General features: G+C 46.7%; 1 non-coding gene across 1 annotated transcript; it reads right to left on the bottom strand.

Annotated features, from left to right (window-relative positions):
- Window positions 1-9,515: 9,515 nt before the first annotated feature.
- LOC119932654 lies at window positions 9,516-9,653 on the bottom strand. Its single transcript, XR_005452398.1, has one exon. It is a non-coding gene; the product is annotated as a small nucleolar RNA SNORA7 (small nucleolar RNA).
- Between the last annotated feature and the right edge of the window lie 8,080 nt (window positions 9,654-17,733).

The following is a 17,733-nucleotide window of genomic DNA, read 5'->3' on the forward strand; positions in this document are numbered from 1 at the left end:
ATTCATTGATCGAATGATTGATTCAGGTCACCTTCGGGTCAATTCTTGGACTGGTTTTGTTTTAACAGCTACATAAATCGTCTGAAAGAGGGAGGTGGCAGCGAAATCTCTACATCTCCAGCTGACATTGAGCTCTTTGGGGTCATGAAATGCCACACTGATGGGAGTGGATTTCCGGCATTTCCTCCCCCTTTACTTCTTTGTGTGTGTGTGTGTGCATGTGTGTGTGTGTGTGTGTTTTGGTATTTCTTAAGCACTTATTATGTGCCAGGCACTGTACTAAGTACTGGAGTAAAATAAAATAAATAATGGCATTTATTAAGCGCTTACTATGTGCAAAGCACTGTTCTAAGCGCTGGGGAGTTTACAAGGTGATCAGGTTGTCCCATGTGGGGCTCACAGTCTTAATCCCCATTTTACAGATGAGGGAACTGAGGCTCAGAGAAGTGAAGTGACTTGCCCAAAGTCACACAGCTGACAAGTGGCGGAGCCGGTATTTGAACCCATGACCCCTGACTCCAAAGCCCGGGCTCTTTCCACTGAGCCACGCTGCTTCCCCAAGTAGTTACAAGGTTGGACAAAGCAGCATGGCATAGTGAATAGAGCCCGGGCCTGGGAACCAGAAGGTCATAGGTTCTAATTCCGGCTCCACCATTTGTCTGCTGTGTGGCCTTGGTCAAGTCACTTCACTTCTCCGTGCCTCAGTTACCTCATCTGTAAAATGGGGATTAAGACTGTGAGCCCCATGCAGGAGAGGGACTCTGTGTCCAACCCGATTTCTTTGTATCCACCCCAGCACTTAACACAGTGCCTGGCACACAGTAAGTGCTTAACAAATACCACAATTATTATTAGTAGTAGTAGTATGTCTCACATGAGGCTCACAGTCTTAATCCCCATTGTACAGATGAGGAAACTGAGGCAGAAAGAAGAGAAGTGACACCCAAGGTCGCACAGCAAACAAGTGACAGGACCTGGGATTAGAACCCAGGTCCTTCTAATAATAATAATCAATCAATCATATTTATTGAGCGCTTACTGTGTGCAAAGCACTGTACTAAGCGCTTGGGAAGTACACATTGGCAATAATAATGGCATTTATTAAGTGCTTACTATGTGCAAAGCACTGTTCTAAGTGCTGGGGAGGTTAAAAGGTGATCAGGTTGTCCCAAGGGGGGCTCACAGTCAATCCCCGAGGCACAGAGAAGTTAAGTGACTTGTCAAAAATCACACAGCTGACAATCGGCGGAGCCAGGATTTGAACCCGTGACCACTGACTCCAAAGCCCGGGTTCTTTCCACTGAGCCACACTGCTTCTGATACTCAGGCCTGGGTTCTATCCATTAGGGCCATGCTGTTTCCAGACCACACCTTCCTCCTCCAGGAAGCCTTGCCTGATTAAGTACCACTTTCCCCGGTTATGTCAAGCCAATATCCACTTAGCAACCTGGCTTAGTGGAAAGAGAATGGTTCTAGCAGTCAGAGGGCCTGGGTTCTAATCCAGACTCTGCCACTTGTCTGCTGTGTGACCTTGGGTGAGTCACTTCACTTCTCTGTAAAATGGGGATTCAATATCTGTTCACCCTCCTACTTAGCTGTGAGCCATAAGTGGGTCAGAGACTCTGTGCAGCTTTATTAACTTGTTTCTACCCCATTGTTTAGGACAGTGCTTGACATAAAATAAGTGTTTAATTAATCATATTTATTAATCAATCAATCAATCAATCAATCATATTTATTGAGCGCTTACTATGTGCAGAGCACTGTACTAAGCGCTTGGGAAGTACAAATTGGCAGCACATAGAGACAGTCCCTACCCAACAGTGGGCTCACAGTCTAAAAGGGGGAGACAGAGAACAGAACCAAACATACCAACAAAATAAAATAAGTAGGATAGAAATGTACAAGTAAAATAAATAAATAAATAAATAGAGTAATAAATATGTACAACCATATATACATATATACAGGTGCTGTGGGGAAGGGAAGGAGGTAAGACGGGGGGATGGAGAGGGGGACGAGGCGGAGAGGAAAGAAGGGGCTCAGTCTGGGAAGGCCTCCTGGAGGAGGTGAGCTCTCAGCAGGGCCTTGAAGGGAGGAAGAGAGCTAGCTTGGCGGAGGGGCAGAGGGAGGGCATTCCAGGCCCGGGGGATGACGTGGGCCGGGGGTCGATGGCGGGACAGGCGAGAGCGAGGTACGGGGAGGAGATTAGTGGTGGAGGAGCGGAGGGTGCGGGCTGGGCAGTAGAAGGAGAGAAGGGAGGTGAGGTAGGAGGGGGTGAGGTGATGGACAGCCTTGAAGCCCAGGGTGAGGAGTTTCTGCCTGATGCGCAGATTGATCGGTAGCCATTGGAGGTTTTTGAGGAGGGGAGTAATATGCCCAGAGCGTTTCTGGACAAAGATAATCCGGGCAGCAGCATGAAGTATGGATTGAAGTGGAGAGAGACACGAGGATGGGAGATCAGAGAGAAGGCTGGTGCAGTAGTCCAGACGGGATAGGATGAGAGCTTGAATTAGCAGGGTAGCGGTTTGGATGGAGAGGAAAGGGCGGATCTTGGCAATGTTGCGGAGCTGAGACCGGCAGGTTTTGGTGACGGCTTGGATGTGAGGGGTGAATGAGAGAGCAGAGTCGAGGATGACACCAAGGTTGCGGGCTTGTGAGACGGGAAGGATGGTAGTGCCGTCAACAGAGATGGGAAAGTCAGGGAGAGGACAAGGTTTGGGAGGGAAGACAAGGAGCTCAGTCTTCGACATGTTGAGCTTTAGGTGGCGGGCGGACATCCAGATGGAGATGTCCTGAAGGCAGGAGGAGATGCGAGCCTGGAGGGAGGGGGAGAGAGCAGGGGCAGAGATGGAGATCTGGGTGTCATCAGCGTAGAGATGATAGTTGAAGCCGTGGGAGCGAATGAGGTCACCAAGGGAGTGAGTGTAGATTGAGAACAGAAGGGGACCAAGCACTGAACCTTGGGGAACCCCCACAGTAAGAGGATGGGAGGGGGAGGAGGAGCCTGCAAAAGAGACTGAGAAAGAACGACCGGAGAGATAAGAGGAGAACCAGGAGAGGACGGAGTCTGTGAAGCCAAGGTCAGATAACGTGTTGAGGAGAAGGGGGTGGTCCACAGTGTCAAAGGCAGCTGAGGGGTCGAGGAGGATTAGGACAGAGTAGGAGCCGTTGGATTTGGCAAGCAGGAGGTCATTGGTGACCTTTGAGAGCGCAGTTTCCGTGGAATGAAGGGGACGGAAGCCAGACTGGAGGGGGTCGAGGAGAGAGTTGTTGTTGAGGAATTCTAGGCAGCGCGTGTAGACAACTCGTTCAAGGAGTTTGGAAAGGAATGGTAGGAGGGAGATGGGGCGATAACTAGAAGGTGAGGTGGGGTCAAGAGAGGGTTTTTTTAGGATGGGAGAGACATGGGCATGTTTGAAGGCAGAGGGGAAGGAACCAGTGGAGAGTGAGCGGTTGAAGATGGAAGTTAAGGAGGGGAGAAGGGATGGAGCGAGAGATTTCATAAGATGAGAGGGAATGGGGTCAGAGGCACAGGTGGCTGGAGTAGCATTTGAGAGGAGGGAGGAGAGTTCCTCTGAGGATACCGCTGGGAAGGATGGGAGAGTAGCAGAGAGTGTTGAGAGCCGGGGGGTTGGAGAAAGGGGGGAAGAGACTTTGGGGAGGTCGGACCTGATGGATTTAATTTTGTTAATGAAGTAGGAGGCCAGATCGTTGGGGGTGAGGGAAGGAGGAGGGGGAGGAACCGGGGGCCTGAGAAGGGAGTTGAATGTACAGAAGAGCTGGCGGGGGTGATGGGCATGGGTGTCAATAAGGGAGGAGAAATAGTTTTGTCTGGCAGAAGAGAGGGCTGAGTTAAGGCAGGAAAGGATAAACTTGAAGTGAACGAGGTTGGCATGGTGTTTAGACTTTCGCCAGCAGCGTTCGGCAGCTCGAGCATAAGAGCGAAGGAGGCGGACAGTGGCAGTGATCCAGGGCTGTGGGTTAGTGGTGCGAGAGCGGCGAAGGGAAAGGGGAGCGAGCGAGTCTAGCTGCGTGGAAAGGGTAGAGTTGAGAGCAGTAATCTGATCATCAAGACTGGGTAGAGAGGAGAGGGCGGCGAGGTGGGGTGTGAGGCGCTCCGAAAGATGGGTGGGGTCCAGAGAGCGGAGATCTCTGTGAGGGAGTAATACGGATTTACAGGGGAAAGGAGTGTGAGTGAGGAGACAGGTGAGAAGATTATGATCAGAGAGAGGGATTACAGAGTTGGTGAGGGTGGACACAGTGCAGCGGTAGGAGATGATGAGGTCGAGAGTATGACCAAGTTGGTGAGTGGGCGAGGTGGGGTGGAGGAAGAGGTTGGCAGCGTCAAGGAGAGATAGAAGGCGGGCGGCAGAGGAGTCGTTAGGGATATCCATGTGGATATTGAAGTCTCCGAGGATCAGAGTGGGCATGGAGAAGGAGAGAAGGAATGTGAGGAAGGGGTCAAAGTCGTTAAAGAAGTTGGAAGTGGGGCCCGGAGGGTGGTAGATGACGGCTACAAGAATCTGGAGGGGGTGGTAGAGGCGAATAATGTGGGCTTCAAAGGAAGGGAAGGAAAGGGAAGGGGGAGGAGGGATAGTGCGAAAGCGACATTGGGGGGCGAGAAGGAAACCGACACCTCCTCCTTTTCCGGTGAGTCTGGGGGAGTGGGAGAAGAAGAGGCCTGCACTGCAGAGAGCAGCAGAAGAGACCGTGTCGTCCGGCGACAGCCATGTTTCAGTTAGGGCGAGGAGGAGTAGAGAACTGGAAAGGAAAAGGTCCAGGATGAAAGGGATCTTACTTAAAACGGAGAGGGGGTTCCAGAGGCCACACTTGGCATCAGCTGTCGAGGGTGGGGAGGGAGGGGGAAGGGTGCGAGGGGTGGGGAGGGTTTGGATTGGGATGAGTTGGCGGGGGCCTGGGCGGGGAGAGTGGGAAGGGGGGGTGGCGACGGGAAAGGAGAACTGGGATGGGGTGGGGACGGGGAGAAGGGGAGGAGGGGGGCCGGGAGGGAGAAGGGGAGGACCTGCGCTGGTACAGAGGAATCCTTGGTAGGGGTTGAGGGGGAGCGGTCTTGGTGGGTGAGAGGGAGGGAAACAGCTGGGTGGGAGAGGGGAAGGGGAAGGTGAGGAATGGGAATGGCAGTTGGGAGCAAGGGAACTGAAAGTTCATGGTGAGGTCAGCAGGGCGAGTGACAGTACCGCGGGGGGTTAACAATTTAGATGCAGAAGCAATAAAACAGTAGCAATGATAAAAGTAGGCGATGGCATCACAGGGTGTAGTTGAGCAATCAATATGCTATGGCAATAATAGAATTGGCAGACAATGATGCCACAGAGAGCAGATACAAACTATTAAGAGCTGGAGTAGGGTGGGCCAGTTAAGGGGGGTCAGGGAGCAGAGATACCTGGGGAGGGGAGCGAACAGTCAACTAGCATGGGAGGGTTGAGGAGGTGTGAATGAGGTTGTCGTTAATGTAACATGTAACATGGTGCTAACATGGTGCTAACAAGGTGCTAACAAGGGCTTTTTACCTGGGGGCGGGCGGGGGGAGAGTCAGTCAGGACCCGACCGGGAAGGGGGGGGGGGGGGGGATGAAGGGCACTTTACGGAAGGCCTCCTAAGTGGGGGGGTGGAAGCAGGGGGGGCGTCCGTGGGGGCGCTGAGATGGCGGGAGGGTGGGCGGGCGGGCCTCTAGGGAACGTACTGTATGCAGAGCACTGCACTAAGTGCTTGTACAATAAACAGAGTTTGTAGACCCATTCCCTTTAACAAATATATTATTATAAATAATAACTATACTCAACAGACACATAAAGTCTGGAGGAGTGCTCAATAAATACTACTGATTGATTGGCTGATTGATATCTGTGAGAAAGCTATCTCTTCCCTACAACAATTAAGAGATCATTCAAAATAATCTGAAAGAAATGCCCTTTCAGGAATTGGCATATTGGACTTTTAAAAAGGAGAATTGCTGCTCTGCCTAATTAGTTCCGGGTAAATAAGCATTTCATATTTTTTTTAAATGGTATTAACTTTCACGATGCTTCACATGTCATTAATGCACTTCTCTATTGATGCTTTCATTTGTGGTGGGGGGGGAGTGATGGAGAATAATGATTATGATGATGGTATTTATTAATCATTTACAAGGTGCCTAGCACTGTATTAAGCAATCAAGTAGAAATGAGATCATCAGATCAGACAAGATTCCTATCCCAAGTGGGGCTTGTAATCTAAGGTTGAGTCAATCACATCTATTGAGCAGTTACTGTGTGCAGAGCACTATACTAAGCGTTTGGGAGACTACAATATAACCATATAACAGACAAATTCCCTGACCAGAACTGGTTCACAGCCTAGAGGAGGAGACGGACATTAATGTAAATAAATAAAATTACAGATATATACAGAAGTGGTGTGGGGCTGGGGATGAATAAAGGGAAAAAATTGGGGTGACACAGAAGGGAGTGGGTGAAGAGGGAATGAGGGTTTAGTCAGGGAAGGCATTCTGGAGGAGATGTGCCTTCAATAAGGTTTTGAAGCAGGGGAGAGTAATTTTCTGTTGGATATTAAGAGGGAAGGCATTTCAGGCTGGAGGCAGGATGTGGGAGAGTGGTCGGTGGCGAGATAGACAAGATGGAGGTACAGTGAGTAATAATAATAATAATGGTATTTCTTAAGTGCTTACTATGTGCAAAGCACTGTTCTAAGAGCTCGGGAGGTTACAAGGTGATCAGGTTATGCCCCGGTGGGCTCACAGTCTTACTCCCCATTTTACAGATGAGGTAACTGAGGCACAAAGAAGTGAAGTGACTTGCCCAAAGTCACACAGCTGACAATCGGCGGAGCCGAGGGTTTGAACCCATGACCTCTGACTCCAAAGCCCGGGCTCTTTCCACTGCGCCACACTGCTTCTCATAGGGTATTATGTCTGTTTATTGTTCTAGTGGACTCTCCCCAGTGCTTATTACAGTGCTTTGTGCACAGTAAATACTCAGTAATAATTGAAAATCAGTCAATCAGTCAATCAATTAATAGCATTACCTGTACACCTACTGGTGACAGAACACTGTGGGAAGAGAATAATAGGGATAGAAAGTTCTATCCCTGCCCTTGGTGAGCTTGTCACCCAACCTCGGCTCAGAGGATTCATTCAATCTTATTTATTGAGTGCTTACTGGGTGCAGAGCACTGTACTAAGCGCTTGGGAGAGAAGAATATAAGGAAAAAAGGACACATTCCCTGCCACAGTGAGTTTACACTCTAGTTGAGAGGGTCTTATTCCAATACACTTACTGAAAATCTTTGAAGGTTGCCACGAGGCAATCACAAACCTCCTATTGCACCACCCCAAGAAAGCAGAATCGTCTTCCCATTTAGTTCAGACTTCTTCAGGGCATGTACATCTCAATGGCAGGATGCCGACAAGCACGTAGTTCAGAGAAGGATGGGTTCTATCCCTCAATAATGAAGGATTATTCCAAAATCCATTGGGGGATGCTTTTATTATTCTCATTTGTTTACCACACAACCCAATTTTCAGTCCCTTATTTTTGGAGTTCCTTGTCAAATAGATTCTGCTTTATGTTGGATCGGAGCCAGAATATAGTTTCAATAAATTAGCCTGGCTCGCACAATTCTTTAAGTCTGGCTGCTTTCTCTGCTCCCAGAGTGAGAAAGAAAACAAAAATCGAAGAATGGAGCCAAGACAAAAGTATGAAACCTTCTCGGCTTTTGCAGTTCAAATTAATTCATAGACTTTGGCATTGTATTTTGGTCTTGAAGCCAGGGGGTTTCCCCAGGAGAATTAAAATACAAATTGGATTTAATTCCACAAGCCGTATTTGTCTCTTGAAGTGGCCAATGAGAACGAATGGCTATGTGGCCGCGGGATGGTGGAAATAATGCTATGTATTGAGCGCTCTATCGAATGCAATGTACTATACTAAACACTTAGAAGCACAAAAGAAGCGCAACACCGCATTTCTTGCCCAAAAGAAGAAGCGTGGCTTAGCGGATAAAGGCCAGCCCTGGGAGTCGGAAGGACGCGGATTCTAACCCCAGCTCTGCCACATTCATTCATTTATTCAATCGTATTTATTGAGCACTTACTGTGTGCAGAGCACTGTACTAAGCGCTTGGGAAGTACAAGTTGGCAACATATAGAGACGGTCCCTACCCAACAGCGGGCTCACAGTCTAGTCACATGTCTGCTGTGTGACCATGCGCAAATCACTTCACTTCTCTGGGCCTCTGTTACCTCATCTGTAAAATGGGGATTTAGAGTATAAATCCCATGTGAGAAGCAGCGTGGCTCAGTGGAAAAAGCCCGGGCTTTGGAGTCAGAGAATATGGGTTTAAATCCCGGCTCCGCCAATTGTCAGCTGTGTGATTTTGGACAAGTCACTTCACTTCTCTGGGCCTCAGTTACCTCATCTGGAAAATGGGGATTAAGACCGTGAGCCTCCTGTGGGACAAACTTATCACCTTTTAACCTCTCCAGTGCTTAGAACAGTGCTTTGCACATAGTAAGCGCTTAATAAATGTCATCATTATTATTGTTATGTGGGACAGGAACTGTGTCCAACCAGATTATCTTGTATCTGCCCCAGTGCTTAGTACAGTGCCTGACCAAAGTAAGTGTTTAACAAATACTATCATGATTATTATCATCGTTATTATTGTCATCAGGGTCTTCTGCCTGCTCTACTTTCTGCTTTCTGTTCTGCATTCTCCCAAGGCCAGACCCTCCCCTGACTCTGCTTTAAACCACCCCTGAAACAACAACAACCACCCTGAAAGAAAAGCAGCGTGGCCTAGTGGATGGATCACAGGCCTGATAGTCAGAAGGTCATGGGTTCTAATCCCTGTTCCTCCACTTGTCTGCTCTGTGACCTTTGTCAAGTCACTTTACTTCTCTGTGCCTCATTTAACTCATCTATAAAATGAGGATTGAGACTGTGAGCTCCACATTGGGCAGGGAGTGTGTCCCCAACCCAGATTACTTTGTATCCATGCCAGTGCTTAGTACAATCTTGTCTTGTTTTAGCTGTCGAGTTATCTCTGACCCATAGCGACAGCATGGATGCAGCACTCCTAGAATAACCCACCTCCATCTGAAATTTTTCTGGTAGTGGATCCATAGAGTTTTCTTGGTAATAATCCAAAAGTGGTTTACCATTGCCTCCTTCGGTGCAGTAAACTCGAGTCTCCGCCCTCGACTCTCTCCCAGGCCGCTGCTGCCCAGCACAGGTGAGTTTTGACTTGTAGCAATCAATCAATCGTATTTATTGAGCGCTTACTGTGTGCAGAGCACTGTACTAAGTGCTTGGGAAGTACAAGTTGGCAACATATAGAGACAGTCCCTACCCAACAGTGGGTTCACAGTCTAGAAGGGGGAGGCAGAGAACAAAACCAAACATATTAACAAAATAAAATAAACAGAATAGATATGTACAAGTAAAATAAATAAATAGAGTAATAAATATGTACAAACATATATACATATATACAGGTGCAGATTGCCTTCCACTCACTAGCCACTGCCCAAGCTAGGAATGGAATGGGAAGGCCTCTGTTTGACTCTCCCTCCCGTAGTCAAGACTGGTAGAGTCCTGAAAACTCTCCAGATGCGACCCTAAGATGGTGCTTAGTATAGGACCTGGGACGTAGTAAGCGCTTAACAAATACCACAACTATTATTATTATTAATTACTAAAAAGGAGAAGAAAAAAGGGCGATTTTCTGTGGGAGGAGGGTAAAAATAGTCTGAAGAACGAAACCAGGAAATAAACTGATTAGCGGGCCGAATGGCAGAGAAGATTGCCAGAGATACCGGTGCAGCGACGTTGATGAAGGCCCGGAGAGAACTAGTCTTTAGTCAGTGCCTCCTAATTGCTGCTTTTGCGAAACCCTGCCAAAGCCCAACGAAACTGTCTCTGAAATTTCACCCCCGCGCCTCAGCTCCAACTCTCAAACCTGTGATGCGTATGGAGCAATATTTCCCCCCTGGGAGATTCCTTCCACTCCCACACATCCTCTGGGAAAAAAAGGAGGGCATTTGACTTGAAAATAAAATGCTACAAGGGATTCCGGGAACTTTCAGTCGAAAGAAAGCCACAAAGGCATTGTACGTCCACAGTTTTCCAATCACTTCCTACTTGCCAGCCACTCTAGAAGATAAAAGTGAGACCACGGCGCCGGGGTTGACTGTGAGCCCGTTGTTGGGTAGGGACCGTCTCTATATGCTGCCAACTTGTACTTCCCAAGCGCTTAGTAAATCATCATCATCAATCGTATTTATTGAGCGCTTACTATGTGCAGAGCACTGTACTAAGCGCTTGGGAAGTACAAATTGGCAACATATAGAGACAGTCCCTACCCAACAGTGGGCTACAGTGCTGTGAACACAGTAAGCGATCAATAAATACAATTGAATGAGTGGTCAGACATAGGCCCTGTGCCCCATGGGGTTCACACTCTAGATAGCGGCGGGAGTAGGATTTAATTCCCATTTTACAGATGAGGTAACTGAGGCCCAGAGGAAGTGAAGTGACTTGCCCAAGGTCACACAGCGGACACATGGTAGAGCCGGAATTAGCACCCAGCTCCTCTGACTGCCAGGTCTGTGCTCTTTCCACTAGGCCTCGTTGCTTCAAGAAGTTTCCAGATTCCATCTCTGACGACCTCTTATTGAGCAAACGTGAGAGAGAGAAAAGAAGAAATCTGAGCCCCACTCCTCTCCTCTCAGCAGGATCGGTGGAACAGACTCTTTCACCTTCTGCTTCCTCCCTACTGAGCGTTCATTTCCTAACAACGTCTTGCTCTGAACCTCACAAGGGTACCCATCAATCAGTCGATCAATCATACTTACTGTTATTATTGTTAATAATAATAATAATGGTATTTGTTAAGTGCTTGCTATGTGCCAAGCACCGTTCTAAGCACTGGGGTAGATACAAGGTAATCAGGTTGTCCCATGTGGGGCTCACAGTCTTAATCTCTATTTTCCAGATGAGGGAACTGAGGCACAGAGATGTGAAGTGACTGGCCCAAAGTCACAAAGCTGACAAGTGGTGGACCAGGGATTAGAACCCATGATCTCTGACTCCCAAGCTTGTGCTCTTTCCAATAAGCCATACTGCTCCTCAACACTTACTATATGCAGCACATTGTACTAAACACTCAGGAGAGCATGATATTCATTCATTCAGTCAGTCAGTTATATTTATTGAACGCTTACTGTGTGCAGAGCACTGTACTAAGCACTTGGGAAGTACAAGTTGGCAACATATAGAGACGGTCCCTACCCAACAGCGGGCTCACAGTCTAGAAGGGGGAGACAGACAAGAAAACAAAATGTATTAACAAAATACAATAAATAGAATAAATATGCACAAATAAAATAAATAAATAAATAGAGTAATAAATACGTACAAACATATATACATATATACAGGTGCTGCGGGGAGGGAAAGGAGGTAAGGTGGGGGGGATGGGGATGATATAACAGATATAATGGAACAGGTTCCCTACCCATAGTGAGTTTACATTTCAGAAGTCTTAATCAATCAATTATGCAAGAAAGTAACAGTATTTCCGGAGCACTTCGTGTGTGTACTGGACTAAGCGCTTGGGAAAGTCCAACAGAGGAAGTACACATGATCTCTGCCCTCAAAGACCTCACAATCTGGCAAAGGTGAAAGACGCTGGAGTAAATTACAAGTAGAGTTTTAAAGCAGCAGAGTTTTCAAATATGTCCATAGGAAAAGCAGTGGTTTGTGAGGTCGAAGGTATTTGATGAAGTCATCCCCAGCCGTTGTAAATTCTATCCATTAATTATTCTTTTGGGCATTAAAAAACTACTCCCCTTAATTAGTTTTGAATTTATTAAGAACCTACTGTGGGCCAAAGCACTGTGGTATTCACAAGATGATCAGCTCAGACGTCATCCCTGTCTCATATGAGGCTCACAATCTAGGATGGAGGGAGAGAAGGTATCTGAAAGTCGTTTTACAAATAAGGAAAGGGAGGGCCAGAGAGGTTAAGTGACTTGTCCGAGGTCACTCAGCAGGCGGATGGTGGGAATATGTCCGTAATATTGTAATAATAATAATAATAATGGCATTTATTAAGTGCTTACTATGTGCCAAGCACTGTTCTAAGCACTGGGGAGGTTACAAGGTGATCAGGTTGTCCCACGGGGGACTCACAGTCTTAACCCCCCTTCTCCATTCCCCCATGACCTAAGAGCCACCTCCCTAAGATCCAGAAAATTTCTGAATCCCAGAGAAAACATACTCTGCCACAATTCCATAAACCTGACAGCTTAGATAATAATTAGTTGGAGGCTGGCTTTGTTAATAGGGCTGTATTTTCAGTGGCTGTCACTCTGAGTTTCTCTAATGAGTACAGATTGGGTTTGCTTTTACCCAGACCAAAAATGAGATTCAAATGAATCAAGCTATCTGCAAAATAGAGAGGTCTGCTTGGCAATGAAATGTGGGAGGGAGAAAAATAAGACAAGGGATCGAGTCCTGTGCAAGTTGTTCTGGAATATTATCCGGTAGTAAGAAAAGATATTAAACAGTCAATGGTATTTATTGAGTACTTATGGTGTGCAGAACATTGTATTAAGCAGCATAAGCAGCGTGGCTCAATGGAAAGAGCACGGGCTTTGGAGTCAGAGGTCATGGGTTCAAATCCCAGCTCCACCAATTGTCAGCTGCGTGACTTTGTTTCAGTCACTTAACTTCTCTGGGCCTCAGTTTCCTCATCTGTAAAATGGGGATTAAGACTGTGAGCCCCCTGTGGGACAACCTGAACACCTTGGAACCTCCCCAGCGCTTAGTACAGTGCTTTGCACATAGTAAGTACTTAATAAATGCCATCATCATCATCATAGAATGGTAGATACGATTTCTGATCTGGGAAGCACTTCAGCCGGATGAGGAAGTCAGACAGTGCAGGGAAGATTTAAAACTGTCAAGCGTACCCATGCTAGTTCAGGTCCCTGTGTGAAATAAATCTATAGCACGGGTTTTGACCCTGTGATATTTGCAAAGTTTAGGTTATACAATGTAATAATGTAATAATAATAATAGTTGTGGTATCCGTTAATCGCTTACTATGTACCAGGCACTGTACTAAGCACTGGAGTGGATACAAACCAATTGGGTTGGACATGGTCCCTGTCCCCCATAGGGCTCACAGTCTCAATCCCCATTTTACAGAAGAGGTAACTGAGGCACAGACAAATGAAGTGACTTGTCCGAGGTCACTCAGCAGGCAAGTGGCGGATCTGGGATTAGAACCCATGACCTTCTGGTTCCCAGGCCCATACTCTAATAAAATAGCAATCCTACCAACAATTACTCTCCCCAGAACTTCAAAGTCTTCCTGAAGGCCCATCTCCTCCAAGAGGCCTTCCCTGACTAAGCCCTCCTTTCCTCTTCTCCCACACCTTTTTGAGTCTCCCTGACTTGTTCCCTTTTACATCACTCCCTCCCAGCCCTGCAGCACTTATGTACTGCGTAAGTCATTTATTTATTTCTATTCATGTCTGACTCCCCCTCTAGACCTTAAGCTCGTTGTGGGCAGGGAACGTGTCTGTTTATTGTTGCATCGTACTCTCCTAAGCATTCGATACAGTGCTCCGCACACAGTACACACTCAATAAATCTGACTAAATGAAACAATGAATGATAATAAAAATGATAACTGTGGTTTTTGATAAGCACTTACTATGTGCCAGGCACTGTATTGTGCACTGGGGTGGATACAAGCAAATCGGGTTGGTCACAGTCTCCCAGTGAAGGTGGAGCACGTAAAATGTGCCTCGGTCTTCCATTCATTCATTCAATCCTATTTATTGAGTGCTTACTGTGTGCAGAGCACTGTACAAATTGGTAACATATTTGTGAGTGCTTACACGCCTAAACACACACACACACACACACACACACACTTTCTCACACACCTACAGCTCATCTCACTGGCATTGTGACTCAGTGTGCTCTTCTGCACGCGCACACACACGCATCTATAGTCCACCTACCAGACATTGTGACTCAGAGTTCTCTTCTGTGCAAACACACACACCTTGCAGGCATTGTGACACACACACAACACACACACACACCCCTACAACTTTCAGTTGAAAGCAGAACCTGGAGAGGAGAGGAATGCCATGGGTTTGTGTGGCCAAGAGCCAGGCTTTGGATTTGCCCCAAAGTTTAATGTATCTGAAGTCTTGCCGTGCTCCGTTAGCTAATTCAGAGAGGGGCTAAGTTTGCAGGCATCGTCACCTCGCGTGCCCTTCGGCCTGCATACGCACATACATACATGCCCACACACCCCGTAGAGTGCAACCTGTGGGTGCTTTGCACTTAGTAAGTGCTTAACAAATGTCATTATTATTATTATTATTATTTGACCCCACCACCACCAGTTCCCGTGCTGCCTCTCCAACCCTCCATCCTTGTCTCCAGACGTCCAGCCAGGCCGAGATCCTCCAAGCGACATCTGGCTCCGGAAAGAGCCGGGGCGGGGGTGAGCCGGAGGAGGGTTAAGCGCTTGGAGAGATGGATTGTTCTCTAATGGAGAAAGTCAGACAGAGAGGAGCCCCAGACACCAGACAGGAGAAGGCTTGGGATTTGGGGCTAATCAAATGCGGATGAAGGGAGACACGAGGCGGCAAGTTGAACGGCAGGCCGGCTCTAGCAGGGGCTGGGAGGGGTGAACCCCGGTAATTAAACTCGTAAGAGGATTGCAGGGTAATTAAAGCCGGGAAGAGACTTGGGCTCGTAGACGGAGAGAGTCGGCAACAAGCAAACTCCATTTCGGCGGCTTTCCTGGGGTGGTTTGGAGAGAGAGACTGCAATCCTGAGACCCAAGGAATTTTCCACTACAGGCCCTCCTCACATCCATTTTTTTTAATGGTACTTGTTAAGCACTTACTACATACCAGCCACTGTATTATTAAGCACTGGGGTAATAATAATAATAATGGCATTTATTAAGTGCTTACTATGTGCAAAGCACTGTTCATTCATTCAATCATATTTATTGAGCACTTACTGTGTGCAGAGCACTGTACTAAGCGCTTGGGAAGTATAAGTTGGCAACATACAGAGATGGTCCCTACCGAACAGTGGGAAGAAGAAGAAGAAAGAAGAAGGAGAAGGAGAAGGGGAAGGGGAAGGGGAAGGGGAAGGGGAAGGGGAAGGGGAAGGGGAAGAAGAAGAAGAAGAAGAAGAAGAAGAAGAAGAAGAAGAAGAAGAAGAGGAAGAAGGAAGAAGGAAGAAGGAAGAAGGCAGAAGAAGAAGAAGAAGAAGAAGAAGAAGAAGAAGAAGAAGAAGAAGAAGAAGAAGAAGAAGAAGAAGGCTCACTGTTCTAAGCACAGTGGGGAGGTTACAAGGTGATCAGGTTGTCCCACGGGAGGCTCACAGTGTTAATCCCCATTTTCAGATGAGATAACTGAGGCACAGAGAAGTTAAGTGACTTTCCCAATGTCACACAGGGTAGATAGGAGACAATCAGATTGGCTGTCTAAATAGGAGGGAGGAGGATTTAATCTCTGTTTTCCAGATGAGTTAACTGAGGCACAGAGAAATGAAATCACTTACCTGAGGTCACATGGCGGGCAGGTGGTGGAGCCAGGATTAGTATCCAGGCCCTCTGGCTCTTAGGCCTGGGCTCTATCCATTAGGAGATACTGCTCCTGTTAAATAGGGGGCAGAGGCTGGATGATTAATTAATCAATCAATCAATGGTATTTATTGAGCGCTTACTATGTGCAAAGCACTGTATTAAGTACCTGGGAAAGTACAACAAAACAAGCATACACATTCATAATAGAAATAATAATAATAATAATTGTGGTATTTGTTAAGCACTTACTATGTGCCAGGTATTGTTCTAAGCACTGGGGTGGATATAAGCAAATCAGGTTGGACACAGTCCCTGTCCCACACGGGGCTCAAACTCTTTATACCCATTTTACAGATGAGGTTACTGAGGCCCTGAGTAATGAAGTGACTTGCCTAAGGTCACACAGCGAACAAGTGGAGGAGTCAGGATTAGAACCCAGGTCTTTCTTACTTCCAGGCCCCTGCTTTATCCACTAGGCCATGTTGCTTTTCCAAGCCCATACCAAGTTATGGTAGGCAAGTGGGTGAGAAGAGTAGATTGGTCAGACCATCTTATTTTTGGTGGAACAATGAGACACCTGACCAGAGACCATTTACGTTGCCCCAGAGCCCCTTTATGACTGAAATATCCAGGATTTGCAGCCACCATCCTCCCCCCCCCCCCCCCCAGAATGAAAGTCTGCCTTTAAAACATTTCAAACATGAAGTTTCGGATTCAAAGATGACACTGCTGTTGTGGAGACTTTCGTTATTATAACAATATGAACGGTATTAATTCAACACCTACTTTCTGCAAAGCATTGCACTACGCACTAGGGTAGATATGAGATCATCAGGCAGGACACAATCCCAGCCCCACAAGGGGCTCACAGTCCAAGAAGAAGGGAGAACAGATATTGAAACCCCATTTTACAGATGTGGAAACTGAGCCACAGACAAGTGAAGTGGCTTGCCTGAGGTCACACAAGCAGGCAAGTGACTAAATTGAGATTAAATCCCATGTCTTGTATGTTTGTCTTGGGCAGGGAACAGGTCTGCCCACTCTGTTGTATTCTACTCTCCCAAGCGTTTAGTACAGTGTCTCTGCACACAGTAAGAGCGCAATAAATACCATTTATTGATCGATTGCCTCTCAGACTTGGGCACTTTCCACTAGTCCACACTGCTTCTCAGTTTAAACTTCATCTTTCCTGCTACGAAGAAATCGGTTTATGTTTGTCTGCTTTCCCACTATGCCCCGTAATGTAGGCTAACTAACTAAAGGCAATTTCCCAAAGGCCATCAAGGGATTGAGAAGCTTCTTGAAATGCCATCGACTTTACACAAGCATTTTAATACCGAGAGAGTCTTCAAGCAAAAGAGGCTAGGAAGCGTTCTTTCTAAATGTCACACTGAAATTTTTGCTCATCTTGAACTTCCATTATTTTGCCACAAAATATGGGCTATACTATCTTTCACTTATTATTTGTTCCATTCGACATTGTCTTTGACCATATGTCCCGATTCAGGAGGGATTATCTTTCACTGCTTGTAGGCTTGCCTGGGCTATTTTGGAAAAACAGACAAATGTCTCCCAATTAGAAATGTTCCCAGAAGGATTGGTGGCATTCAATCAATCATTGGCATTTATTGAGCGCTTAATATGTGCAGAGCACCATACTAAGTGCTTGGGAGAGTACAATAAAACAGAGTGGTTCATTATAATTATTGATATACAATTTTCTGAATTGTAGAATGTATAGTAAATTGCAAACCCTTTGAGGAGAGGGAACTGTGATCTGTCTCTGCACTTTTAGTACAGGACAAGGATCATGCCATTTTTCCCAATACTTAATTCAGCATTTTTTTTTCATGGCATTTGTTAAGCATTTACTATGTGCTGGGAACTGTACTAAACTCCGGGGTAAATCCAAGCTAATCAGGTTGAATACGGCCCTGTCCCTCATGGGGCTCACAGTCTTAGTCCCCAGATGAGGTAACTGAATCCGAGAGAAGTGCAATGACTTACTCAAGGCCACGCAGCGGACAAGTGGCGGAGCCAGAATTAGAACCCAGATCCTTGCGGTTATGCGCACGG

This window comes from Tachyglossus aculeatus, chromosome 9 (assembly GCF_015852505.1).
Source record: "Tachyglossus aculeatus isolate mTacAcu1 chromosome 9, mTacAcu1.pri, whole genome shotgun sequence".
NCBI lineage: Eukaryota > Metazoa > Chordata > Mammalia > Monotremata > Tachyglossidae > Tachyglossus > Tachyglossus aculeatus.